Source organism: Carassius auratus, unplaced genomic scaffold, assembly GCF_003368295.1.
Source record: "Carassius auratus strain Wakin unplaced genomic scaffold, ASM336829v1 scaf_tig00218058, whole genome shotgun sequence".
In the NCBI taxonomy this organism is placed as follows: Eukaryota; Metazoa; Chordata; class Actinopteri; order Cypriniformes; family Cyprinidae; genus Carassius; species Carassius auratus.
The window spans coordinates 10,001-14,704 of record NW_020529365.1 but is presented as its reverse complement, the minus strand read 5'-3'; the positions used below and the strand labels follow the sequence as shown (position 1 = coordinate 14,704).

General features: G+C 42.4%; 13 non-coding genes across 13 annotated transcripts; all 13 read right to left on the bottom strand.

Annotated features, from left to right (window-relative positions):
- Positions 1–10: 10 nt before the first annotated feature.
- On the bottom strand, positions 11–82 carry trnaa-ugc (transfer RNA alanine (anticodon UGC)). The gene has a single exon. It is a non-coding gene; the product is annotated as a tRNA-Ala (tRNA).
- Positions 83–387: 305 nt separating this feature from the next.
- Positions 388–459, bottom strand: trnaa-ugc (transfer RNA alanine (anticodon UGC)). Its single transcript has one exon. It is a non-coding gene; the product is annotated as a tRNA-Ala (tRNA).
- A 304-nt stretch (positions 460–763) lies between these two features.
- On the bottom strand, positions 764–835 carry trnaa-cgc (transfer RNA alanine (anticodon CGC)). Its single transcript has one exon. It is a non-coding gene; the product is annotated as a tRNA-Ala (tRNA).
- A 111-nt stretch (positions 836–946) lies between these two features.
- On the bottom strand, positions 947–1,018 carry trnaa-ugc (transfer RNA alanine (anticodon UGC)). The gene has a single exon. It is a non-coding gene; the product is annotated as a tRNA-Ala (tRNA).
- A 124-nt stretch (positions 1,019–1,142) lies between these two features.
- Positions 1,143–1,214, bottom strand: trnaa-cgc (transfer RNA alanine (anticodon CGC)). Its single transcript has one exon. It is a non-coding gene; the product is annotated as a tRNA-Ala (tRNA).
- Positions 1,215–1,681: 467 nt separating this feature from the next.
- trnaa-ugc (transfer RNA alanine (anticodon UGC)) lies at positions 1,682–1,753 on the bottom strand. The gene has a single exon. It is a non-coding gene; the product is annotated as a tRNA-Ala (tRNA).
- A 309-nt stretch (positions 1,754–2,062) lies between these two features.
- trnaa-ugc (transfer RNA alanine (anticodon UGC)) lies at positions 2,063–2,134 on the bottom strand. The gene has a single exon. It is a non-coding gene; the product is annotated as a tRNA-Ala (tRNA).
- A 288-nt stretch (positions 2,135–2,422) lies between these two features.
- trnaa-agc (transfer RNA alanine (anticodon AGC)) lies at positions 2,423–2,493 on the bottom strand. Its single transcript has one exon. It is a non-coding gene; the product is annotated as a tRNA-Ala (tRNA).
- A 111-nt stretch (positions 2,494–2,604) lies between these two features.
- On the bottom strand, positions 2,605–2,676 carry trnaa-ugc (transfer RNA alanine (anticodon UGC)). The gene has a single exon. It is a non-coding gene; the product is annotated as a tRNA-Ala (tRNA).
- Positions 2,677–2,801: 125 nt separating this feature from the next.
- Positions 2,802–2,873, bottom strand: trnaa-cgc (transfer RNA alanine (anticodon CGC)). The gene has a single exon. It is a non-coding gene; the product is annotated as a tRNA-Ala (tRNA).
- A 648-nt stretch (positions 2,874–3,521) lies between these two features.
- On the bottom strand, positions 3,522–3,593 carry trnaa-ugc (transfer RNA alanine (anticodon UGC)). Its single transcript has one exon. It is a non-coding gene; the product is annotated as a tRNA-Ala (tRNA).
- Positions 3,594–3,717: 124 nt separating this feature from the next.
- Positions 3,718–3,789, bottom strand: trnaa-ugc (transfer RNA alanine (anticodon UGC)). The gene has a single exon. It is a non-coding gene; the product is annotated as a tRNA-Ala (tRNA).
- A 683-nt stretch (positions 3,790–4,472) lies between these two features.
- trnaa-ugc (transfer RNA alanine (anticodon UGC)) lies at positions 4,473–4,544 on the bottom strand. Its single transcript has one exon. It is a non-coding gene; the product is annotated as a tRNA-Ala (tRNA).
- Between the last annotated feature and the right edge of the window lie 160 nt (positions 4,545–4,704).

Genomic DNA, 4,704 nt, shown 5'->3' with positions numbered 1-4,704 from the left:
AAACAGTGCTTGGAGATGCTGGGGATTGAACCCAGGACCTCATACATGCAAAGCATGCGCTCTACCACTGAGCTACATCCCCACATTTTTGAGCAGCATTGCTGCTTCTTTGTTCAACAAACACTAACAATCCAGTAGTGTAACACTAGAGCAAAGAAGCAAAATTATTTTGCTTAAACTCAGCAAACAGTGCTTGGAGATGCTGGGATTGAACCAGGACCTCATACATGCAAAGCATGCGCTCTACCACTGAGCTACATCCCCACATTTCAATCAGCCCTGCTGCTTCTTTGTGTAACAAAGTAACAATCGAGTCGTGTAACACTTCAGAGAAAAGAAGCCACTTTTCTCTTTCTTAATCTCACATGAAAGTCATTCAACAGTGCTTGGAGATGCTGGGGATTGAACCCAGGACCTCATACATGCAAAGCATGCGCTCTACCACTGAGCTACATCCCCACATTTTGAGCAGCTTTGCTGCTTCTTTGTTCAACAAACACTAACAATCCAGTAGTGAAACACTAGAGCAAAGAAGCAAAATTATTTTGCTTAAACTCAGCAAACAGTGCTTGGAGATGCTGGGATTGAACCCAGGACCTCATACATGCAAAGCATGCGCTCTACCACTGAGCTACATCCCCACATTTCAATCAGCCCTGCTGCTTCTTTGTTCAACACAGTAACAATCCAGTCGTGTAACAATTCAGAGAAAGAAGCCACTTTTCTCTTTCTTAATCTCACATGAAAGTCATTAAACATTGCTTGGAGATGCTGGGGATTGAACCCAGGACCTCATACATGCGAAGCATGCGCTCTACCACTGAGCTACATCCCCACTTTTTAAGCAGCATTGCTGCTTCTTTGTTCAACAAACACTAACAATCCAGTAGTGAAACACTAGAGCAAAGAAGCAAAATTATTTTGCTTAAACTCAGCAAACAGTGCTTGGAGATGCTGGGGATTGAACCCAGGACCTCATACATGCAAAGCATGCGCTCTACCACTGAGCTACATCCCCACATTTCAATCATCCCTGCTGCTTCTTTGTGTAACAAACAGTAACAATCGAGTCGTGTAACACTCAGAGAAAAGAAGCCACTTTTCTCTTTCTTAATCTCACATGAAAGTCATTAAACAGTGCTTGGAGATGCTGGGGATTGAACCCAGGACCTCATACATGCGAAGCATGCGCTCTACCACTGAGCTACATCCCACTTTTTGAGCAGCATTGCTGCTTCTTTGTTCAACAAACACTAACAATCCAGTAGTGAAACACTAGAGCAAAGAAGCAAAATTATTTGCTTAAACTCAGCAAACAGTGCTTGGAGATGCTGGGGATTGAACCCAGGACCTCACACATGCAAAGCATGCGCTCTAACACTGAGCTACATCCCATATTTTGAGCAGCATTGCTGCTTCTTTGTTCAACAAACACTAACAATCCAGTAGTGTAACACTAGAGCAAAGAAGCAAAATTATTTTGCTTAAACTCAGCAAACAGTGCTTGGGATGCTGGGCAAATACATGCAAAAGAGGCAATCTACCTCTGAGCTACATCCCCATTTAACATAGAACTTTGCTTCTTTCTTTTACAAACACTATCAATCTAGTCGTGTAAGAATTTAGGGAAAGAAGCAACATATTTTTTCTTAATCTCACATGAAAGTCATTAAACAGTGCTTGGAGATGCTGGGGATTGAACCCAGGACCTCATACATGCAAAGCATGCGCTCTACCACTGAGCTACATCCCCATGTTTTGAAGCAGCATTGCTGCTTCTTTGTTCAACAAACACTAACAATCCAGTAGTGTAAACACTAGAGCAAAGAAGCAAAATTATTTTGCTTAAACTCAGCAAACAGTGCTTGGAGATGCTGGGATTGAACCCAGGACCTCATACATGCAAAGCATGCGCTCTACCACTGAGCTACATCCCCACATTTCAATCAGCCCTGCTGCTTCTTTGTGTAACAAACAGTAACAATCGAGTCGTGTAACACTTCAGAGAAAAGAAGCCACTTTTCTCTTTCTTAATCTCACATGAAAGTCATTAAACAGTGCTTGGAGATGCTGGGGATTGAACCCAGGACCTCATACATGCAAAGCATGCGCTCTACCACTGAGCTACATCCCCACTTTTTGAGCAGCATTGCTGCTTCTTTGTTCAACAAACACTAACAATCCAGTAGTGTAACACTAGAGCAAAGAAGCAAAATTATTTTGCTTAAACTCAGCAAACAGTGCTTGGGGATGCTGGGCAATACATGCAAAAGAGGCAATCTACCTCTGAGCTACATCCCCATTTAACATAGAACTTTGCTGCTTCTTTCTTTTACAAACACTATCAATCTAGTCATGTAACATTTAGGGGAAAGAAGCAACATATTTTTTTAATCTCACATGAAAGTCATTAAACATTGCTTGGAGATGCTGGGGATTGACCCAGGACCTCATACATGCTAAGCATGCGCTCTACCACTGAGCTACATCCCCACTTTATGAGCAGCATTGCTGCTTCTTTGTTCAACAAACACTAACAATCCAGTAGTGTAACACTAGAGCAAAGAAGCTAAATTATTTTGCTTAAACACAGCAAACAGTGCTTGGAGATGCTGGGTATTGAACCCAGGACCTCATACATGCAAAGCATGCGCTCTACCACTGAGCTACATCCCCACATTTCAATCATCCCTGCTGCTTCTTTGTGTAACAAACAGTAACAATCGAGTCGTGTAACACTTCAGAGAAAAGAAGCCACTTTTCTCTTTCTTAATCTCACATGAAAGTTTTTAAACAGTGCTTGGAGATGCTGGGGATTGAACCCAGGACCTCATACATGCGAAGCATGCGCTCTACCACTGAGCTACATCCCCACTTTTTGAGCAGTATTGCTGCTTCTTTGTTCAACAAACACTAAAAATCCAGTAGTGAAACACTAGAGCAAAGAAGCAAAATTATTTTGCTTAAACTCAGCAAACAGTGCTTGGAGATGCTGGGATTGAACCCAGGACCTCATACATGCAAAGCATGCGCTCTACACTGAGCTACATCCCCATATTTGAGCAGCATTGCTGCTTCTTTGTTCAACAAACACTAACAATCCAGTACGTAACACTAGAGCAAAGAAGCAAAATTATTTTGCTTAAACTCAGCAAACAGTGCTTGGGATGCTGGGCAAATACATGAAAAGAGGCAATCTACCTCTGAGCTACATCCCCATTTAACATAGAATTTGCTGCTTCTTCTTTCTTTTACAAACACTATCAATCTAGTCATGTAAGAATTTAGGGGAAAGAAGCAACATATTTTCTTCTTATCTCACATGAAAGTCATTAAACATTGCTTGGAGATGGGGATTGGACCAGGACCTCATACATGCTAAGCATGCGCTCTACCACTGAGCTACATCCCCATGTTTATAGCAGCATGCTGCTTCTTTGTTCAACAAACACTAACAATCCAGTAGTGTAACACTAGAGCAAAGAAGCAAACTATTTTGCTTAAACTCAGCAAACAGTGCTTGGAGATGCTGGGGATTGAACCCAGGACCTCATACATGCAAAGCATGCGCTCTACCACTGAGCTACATCCCCACATTTCAATCAGCCCTGCTGCTTCTTTGTGTAACAAACAGTAACAATCGAGTCGTGTAACACTTCAGAGAAAAGAAGCCACTTTTCTCTTTCTTAATCTCACATGAAAGTCATTAACAGTGCTTGGAGATGCTGGGGATTGAACCCAGGACCTCATACATGCAAAGCATGCGCTCTACCACTGAGCTACATCCCCACTTTTGAGCAGCATTGCTGCTTCTTTGTTCAACAAACACTAACAATCCAGTAGTGAAACACTAGAGCAAAGAAGCAAAATTATTTTGCTTAAACTCAGCAAACAGTGCTTGGAGATGCTGGGGATTGAAACCAGGACCTCATACATGCAAAGCATGCGCTCTACCACTGAGCTACATCCCCACATTTCAATCAGCCTGCTGCTTCTTTGTGTAACAAACAGTAACAATCCAGTCGTGTAACAATTCAGAGAAAGAAGCCACTTTTCTCTTTCTTAATCTCACATGAAAGTCATTAAACAGTGCTTGGAGATGCTGGGGATTGAACCCAGGACCTCATACATGCAAGCATGCGCTCTACCACTGAGCTACATCCCCACTTTTGAAGCAGCATTGCTGCTTCTTTGTTCAACAAACACTAACAATCCAGTAGTGAAACACTAGAGCAAAGAAGCAAAATTATTTTGCTTAAACTCAGCAAACAGTGCTTGGAGATGCTGGGGATTGAACCAGGACCTCATACATGCAAAGCATGCGCTCTACCACTGAGCTACATCCCCACATTTCAATCAGCCCTGCTGCTTCTTTGTGTAACAAACAGTAACAATCGAGTCGTGTAACACTTCAGAGAAAAGAAGCCACTTTTCTCTTTCTTAATCTCACATGAAAGTTTTTAAACAGTGCTTGGAGATGCTGGGGATTGAACCCAGGACCTCATACATGCAAAGCATGCGCTCTACCACTGAGCTACATCCCCACATTTCAATCAGCCCTGCTGCTTCTTGTGTAACAAACAGTAACAATCGAGTCGTGTAACACTTCAGAGAAAGAAGCCACTTTTCTCTTTCTTAATCTCACATGAAAGTCATTCAACAGTGCTTGGAGATGCTGGGGATTGAACCCAGGACCTCATACAT